Source organism: Phacochoerus africanus, chromosome 4, assembly GCF_016906955.1.
Source record: "Phacochoerus africanus isolate WHEZ1 chromosome 4, ROS_Pafr_v1, whole genome shotgun sequence".
NCBI classification, from domain to species: Eukaryota; Metazoa; Chordata; class Mammalia; order Artiodactyla; family Suidae; genus Phacochoerus; species Phacochoerus africanus.
In genome coordinates this window covers 54070489-54078315 of record NC_062547.1, presented here as the reverse complement: position 1 = coordinate 54078315, position 7827 = coordinate 54070489, and the positions used below count along the sequence as shown (strand labels likewise).

Below are 7827 nucleotides of genomic sequence, written 5' to 3'. Positions count from 1 at the left end.
TGAAATCTGACTAGTTTTTTTTTATTGACTATATTTTTCCTGTTATGAGGTTTTATGGGAGACTTCTCATTTAATGCTTTTAACAACCCTATTTAATAGAAGTGGTTTTTGTCTGAACTAAGAGCTCTAGTGTGTAACCTAGTTTACCTCTCCAAATATCTTGACTTTCTCCATTTAATTCTTTGGGCTTCTAGTGCTATTGCAGCTCTTTCTATTTGAGAAGATCTCTGTATTATCGTTTTGTTTGCTTGTTTTACAAACCTAGCAATTGCTACTTCACTTTCCAAGATTACATCTCCCACCAATATTTACAAGCCTATTATTTACTTTATGATTCCACAAAGATAATGCCTTCTCAAACATATGAATTAGTGGGTTTTTGTTTGGTTTGGTTTAGTTTTGAGAGAAAGATGAGTAACATTACTGCTTCCTCAACTGTTATTTTATTTAATAGATATTATATAATAATCATATAATAATATGCATATACAACATGCATTATATATACATATATACTGTATTTATACAATTTATATATTCTATAATATACATTATCTAAATTCATATATTTTAGTGTTTATGTATGTATATTTTTTCCTTTTTCACAACATTCAGGGCACAATTTCAGACTTAATCTTTCATTTGATAAACATTTTTCCAGTTGTGTTCAATTATAAAGAATACTTTATTTTCTTCTAAATATAATATTTGTTAAAGGTTATATATTTCCAGCTGTATTTATCCTTCCCACTATTTTTGAAGGAATTTTAAAATTTCTTCTTACTTTATTTAAAGACATTACTCATCATTTAGTACTTCTTTTTCTTTTACCTTCCTCCTTTTATTGTTTTTTTACTTAGAGAGTTTCTTTTTTGAGTTTGATTTTGCTTACAATGTGGAAATTGTCCACTATTTTTTTATACTTAAGAGTATATATTTTCTTGAATGCATTCTTTTTTGAGACTCCCTGTATCAATGGAGACATGAGTATAATTTATCTTATCACCATTATCTTCTGAGCATTATGGTGATTTTTTTCTTTCATTTTTCCCTTGGATTGAATATCTTTTCTTGTTATATATTAGAGATGAGAATCATCATCCTCAGGAACTTGACAAATTATCCTGAATGAACCTCTTTCTAATTCTCATATCCGTATCTATCAACTTCAAAATTCAAAGTGTTTCCATTTCTTTTACTTACCATTTGGGCTAGACTTTGTGCTGTGGCTTCCCTCAATTTTTTTTTTCTAAAATATTATATATTTTCTCTTTTCCTTGAATTCTTCAATATATGTGTATCTATCTATCTATCTATCTATCTATCTATCTATATATATATATATAGTTTTTTATTATTATTTTGAGACATGCATTTCTGCCATTCTATGGAGGGATGGTGGAAATATTTATACATTACATGCACTATTTTAATTGTATAGGTTAAAAACAATTACATTGTTGGATAATCACACAAATAGGCAAGATTGCCCCTTCCATGGGGATAAAATGGAAAAATTTTGGAAAGCAAATTGATAATGTGTGTAAATTGACTTATATATCCCCGTTTTTGCTTTACCAATTGCAATTTTAAAAATACCTTATAAATATATGGTAATAGACATAGACTATGAATATGAAGCATATTTAATGAGGTTAGTAAATAACAAAAAATGTGAACAAAGTATCCAACTGGAGGAAATTTAAAAAAATACATAGTGTACATTTTTAGAAATTACACAATCACAAGGGAAAACTCAGAGTGCTATAAATAAAATAGTGTGGACTTGTACATGCTCTATAATTGCCAAGACAATGTCATCATAGAAAAAACTGCAATAAAAACAGAAAAAATAGTAACATATTTTTCCAAATATGTTTACATTATCATCTAAGAAGTCTTTTTTTTTTTTTTGCAAAATTTACAAATAGATAGTAATTAAACTACACAGTCCCAGGAAACACATAACTTAGGAAGGAAAGGAGAGAAATAATAAAATATCATAAGACAAAAATGAAAATGTAATATACCAAAAATTGTATAAAATCGTTTTGTGTTTTTTTTTTTTGTCTTTTTGCCTTTATCTAGGGCCACTCCCATGGCATATGGAGGTTCCCAGGCTAAGGGTCTAATCGGAGCTGTAACTGCTGGCCTATGCCTGAGCCACAGCAATGTGGGATCCAAGCTGCATCTGCAACCTACACCACAGCTCACGGCAATGCCGGATCCTTAACCCACTGAGTAAGGCCGGGGATCGAACCCGCAGCCTCATGGTTCCTAGTCTGATTCGTTAACCACTGAACCATGACGGGAACTCCCAGAAGTTTTTTTATTCAGCTTGTTTTCCATGTTTGGTGCTCCTCATATTAATTGTCTTTTTGAAGGGATATGCCTATTTTTTGTGTTATTGTATGGAATAGCATATTTATCTTTAATTTATTCTACCTAGTCTTTTCTCCTGCATTATGTTAGCATTTAAATTGTTGTGTATGATAATATTTGTTTTTTTTTTTCAATTAAAACATTTTCATATTAGCTCTAACTGGGTTTTTATTTTGTTCTTTTTTTGGGAGGTCTCATCATAGTTTTTTCTTCATATTGGTTTTTTTTAAATCTTTTTTTCTAGGCCACACCCATGGCATTTGGAAGTTCCCAAGCTAGGTGTCTAATCACAGCTGTAGCTGCCAGCCTATAGCCAAAGCAATGCGGGATGTGAGCTGCATCTCTGACCTACAAGACACCTCATGACAATGCCAGATCCTTAAACCACTAAGCAAGGCCAGGGATTGAAACTACAACCTCATGGTTCCTAGTTGGTCCCATCGTGGCTCATTAACCACTGAGCCACGATGGGAATTCCTCTTCATATTATTTTGTTTCCTTTACTTCATATCCTGTTTTTGTTTTTAGTTGATATTTCTTTTTTTTTTTTCAGTCATTTAAAGAATTGACCTAGGATAGTCAGCTATTATTTCTTTAGGGTCATTTGTTTCTGATAGTGACTATGACTGTCCCTTAAGATCCATCAGGTGGTACTTGAAGAGTTCTGAGTCATCCACCACTCTGCCACCACCCTAAGTTTTTATGCAGGCCCTTGGTGACAAGGATCTACAGATATTTCCTGGCAGACACCTGGCCAGAATTTTTTGTAGGCCTTGTTAATAATCTCATGGATGACATCTCTCTCCTCTCCAGAGGAGCTGAGCACATAGGTGTCTCTAGGCAGCTGGAATTTCAGAGTACTAGATATCCTGGAGTTTTACCTGTTTTCTTTTGTTTTGTTTTAAATTAATTATGGTGTTTTCTCTCATAGAGACTTTGTTTAATTTAAATTGATTTAGATTCTGACATGTTATGTCCTTTCCTGTTTCTTGATCTTCTGAGTATAAAGAAGTGATGTATTTATAACTGTGAGGTTTCCTGTAGAATTTCTCTCCTTGGTTATTATAAATGAAAGCATGCATTTCTAAGCATAGTCAGTGAGGTTTACAACTCTTCATTCCATTATTGAGAGAGAAATTCACATAAGAAAATTCTAAAAGACAAAACAAGGTTTTTATGGTTTTGTATTAAATTAAATAGTCATCATTACAATTGTAAAGATGTTTAATAGGTTTGGAGAGGCACCTGATTCACTCAAAAAATTCTCCTGATTTTTTTTTTTCCCTTCACTCTGGTCTTTGACATAGAGTTAAGTCTAAACATTATCTTTAACATTTATAGACTGACAGCAATATTCTTGTACAAATTGAATTTAAATGAGTCTCAGTTTTTGGTTGTCATAATTCTAAGTCACATAAGAATTTTACTGTTTGTTTCCATTGGTATTTTCATGTTCATTCATTTGTGTTTTTAACTTGTGGGTATTTAATGAAAGATGGAAGTAAAATTAAGATCAGAGGCAGAGAAAATGACAGGAACTCTGTCACTTTCATTCAACTTCTAACACCTTTAAAGAAAAAGGGAATTAATCTAAGTAACATATGGATTTATATGTTTCATAAAACTTAATTGTTTACTAAAATAAGAAAGTAAAAATTTACATCACAAATGTTATCAATGTATCACAATTTTGCCTTATATTTGTGTTTTTCATCATATAATGAGCCAATACAGTGAGGGTTGTCCACTCTACATTTAAATTTACATTGTTGGAGAATGGTCATATATATAATTTCCAAGTTTATATACATATAGAGAGAGCGAGTATGTTTCATGCTCTCAGGCTAATTAATTTTACCCAGAGAGTAAGATAGATCACGTTTCAAGAAAATTCAAGAGTGTAGGTAACATTTTGAGATTTTAGGGGCAAGTAGAGGTTTATTATATAGAGTACTATTGCAGGGTAAAATAATTTGTGTGTGAAAGTTGATGGCATGGTTGAGGAAGAGCAAAGAATTTACTATATATAGCGCATAGAATCTTGGACTCCATGAGAAAGATGTTTGGAAAGAGTGAAACACTATTTTACTTAGTCATGTTAGTTAATTAAATAGTTCTGTGTCTTTAATTACTCCTTACAATATTGAGCAAGAAAGTAGTACTTAAAACACATAATCTGTAAACTCAAAACAATCCAATAAGATTATACCTACAGCTCATACCCATTCTGAACACAAAGTATTTCCCATTACCAATGTCCTCATGGTTCATTTCACATCTTTGTTCCTCAGAGTATCAATAATGGGGTATAAGAGTGGGGTGACTATGGTGTAGAAAAGAGAGAAAAACTTTCCCTGGTTTTTGGAGCTACTTTTAGTTGGCTGATGGGACATGAAAATGATGGTCCCATTGAAAATGATGACCACAATCAGATGGGAGGAACAAGTCCCAAAGGCCTTTTGGTGCCCTCTAGCTGATTTTATACTCAACACAGCTTGTGTTATAAAGCCATAGGAGACTAAGATGAGTGACACAGGGACAATTAGAAATATTACACTGGCCACAAAGAGTTCTACCTCATTGAAAGTTGTGTCCACACAGGCAAGTTTGATGAACACTGGCACCTCACAAAAAATGTGGTCCAGTTTGTGGTGACCACAAAGGGGCAGCTGCCCAGTCAGGGAGCATAGAATAAGGGAAGAGATGAGGCCACTGAGCCATACTATGCTGGCCAAGGATACACAGAGCTGAGGATGCATAAAGGTTGTGTATTGCAGAGACTGCTGGACAGAAGCATAGCAATCATAAGCCATGACTGCCAGGAGAATACACCCAGAGGACACCACCCCATGGCCACATAAAACTGGGCCACACATCCACCATAGCTCATGTTCTCATGTTCTTGTCTTTCTTATTCATGGTAACCAGCAACTGTGGGGCAACACTTATGGTGAAGCAGATGTTTATGCAAGAGAGGTTGCTGAGGAAAAAGTACATGGGCATGTGAAGTTTGGGGTCAAGGCAAGACACCAAAATGAAGGCAGTGTTCCCCAGGAGCCTTAGGATGTAGAAGAACAAAATCATAACAAAAAGGATTCTCTCTAGCTGGGGCCTATCAGAAAATCCAAGAAGAAGAAATCCCTTTTCAGAGCTGTTGTTGCTTTCCTCCATTATCTGCAGGTTTCAAATCATAAAATAATTTATATTCTGGAGATAGAAAGTGATGAGGTGAACATTGGTAAACTGTGACTGTTTCCATTATGACCACCTTTCTTTGATAACATTCAGCTGTGATGTGGAAAATGGTAACATTCCTGACATAAGTGATTTTTTCTATTGTATCCTGGACATTTTCTATATTATAGTGGGAAATTCATGATTCTATTTAATCTTCCATTTTAACAGGCATTCTTCTTGGTTTTTTTCTCACTCGGGTCCTGATATTATTTTATGTTCCATGATTCCCATGACACTTTAGTTTTCAGAGTCCTTCGAGTGCTTCAAGGTCCTGCTCCATTGTGCACTACTTGGAGGACACAGTGAAAACTCATCATGGGCTCTCATTAGTTCACATTCCACAATTATGGTGTAGTCCTTTCAGTTCATGTTTGCTTCATAAAGCATCTGCCCAAATTTTTTTGTGCATTGAAGACTGCTTCTCCAGGTCATTCCTTTCCAGGATCCTCACTTCCTCTCTTTGGGAAAATGATGAATACCCTTGTCACATCAGACTCTTACTCCATGACCATGGAGAAGAGAGAAAGCAAATGCCATCTGGGTTGCCTGCTGTCCTTATATGGGAGCAACTGTCCATACTTCCTTCTCAGTATTCCTTAATACTGATCCAGTATCTCCCACATATCTGTGGGCAGCAAAAGGACAGACTTCCAACACTATCTCCACTGATGTACCATTGAATAGAGAGCACTCGCCTGGGCTTTCTGCTGTTGTCTAGTGGAATGTGTTCAAGAGACCAAGTATCTGGATTTCTCTTTTTGAAGTTGCCACCAATACTGGAGAGTGACTTCCTGGGTCAGTTGCTGTTCCTGAGTTTAGTTGTCAGAAGAGACCATGTCAGCAGGAAGGAAAGGGCCCACCTGAGCTGCCTGATGTAATGGATATCTTCAATTCCTACTCAGCCCCCACTAACCCCATCATGGGAGGGATTATCCACAATGTTTGTGTGGGGTAGGACAAGTGTTTTCAAAAATGTTTCTGTTCTCCTAAAATGCCCATGCTCTGACCTTTTGGTCAGAAATAAAATCTTTTTCTTAGGGTTCTTTTGTGTTTGTGTCTGTTGGCAATTCCAGGTTGCAAGCTTCTCTGGTAATCAGTATAAGAAGAAAGACAAATTCAAAGAAAACCTAATGACCACATACTTGCAGTTTCCCTTAAGTGCTGAAATTTTCTGCCAGCTCACATTACTCTTTCCATCTTTCATCTTCTTGTAATTTTGTGCTGAATTATTTCCAAGGTTTTACATTGTATTTTGCAGAGATTTACAGGCATAAAATTAGGGATTTGAACTATTTTTTTGTGTACAATTCAATGTCTTTGATTATAAGCACACCGTTGGTTACACATTACCATTATCTAGTTCAAAATTTTAAGTACCTTGAAATACTGAAACTCTGTGCCCACTGAGAAATGACTCAAACTTCTGGTCAGTTTGTGATCTTTTGGAATATACAAAGCAATTTTCTTTTCATATTTTCAGCCAACCAACTCTGATGATACAGCCTCTGAGGCAGGTGCTGCATGCCCCAGTGACAAGAAAAGCATTGTACCTACCTTCATGCAATGTGGAACACAGATTCCTAGCGTGAGAATAAACATATAAGTAAACTGATTTCAAATGCAGTAAGATCATAAAGAAATAGAGATGGGAAAAGCACCTCTTTTTTTTTGTCTTTTTGCTATTTCTTTGGGCCGCTCCCGCAGCATATGGAGGTTCCCAGGCTAGGGGTCTAATCGGAGCTGTAGCCGCCAGCCTACGCCAGAGCCACAGCAGTGCGGGATCCGAGCCGCGTCTGCAACCTACACCACAGCTCACGGCAACGTCAGATCGTTAACCCACTGAGCAAGGGCAGGGACCGAAGCCGCAACCTCATGGTTCCTAGTCGGATTCGTTAACCACTGCGCCACGACGGGAACTCCGGAAAAAGCATCTTTATACAGAGGTCATGTGTACTTCTCTCAGTGGAAGTGAAAACTAAATTGTGTCCCAATTTGGCAAGAAGAATTGCCCATGAAAGCTATTCTAGATAGAAGGAACACCCCCCAATGTTCTTGCAGCCACCATTCTACTTTTGGTCTCTAAATACTCTACTATTCTTTGTAGGTCATATACATAAAATTATTCAGTATTTATCATGTCGTAGTTAGCCAATTGATATAATGTTCTCAAGGGTCATCAGGGTTGTAGCATGTGTCCAAATTTCCTTC

The 7827-nt window shown here is 35.7% G+C and overlaps 1 pseudogene; it reads right to left on the bottom strand.

Annotated features, from left to right (window-relative positions):
• Positions 1 to 4598: 4598 nt before the first annotated feature.
• Positions 4599 to 5553, bottom strand: LOC125124534 (olfactory receptor 2G6-like; annotated as a pseudogene).
• Between the last annotated feature and the right edge of the window lie 2274 nt (positions 5554 to 7827).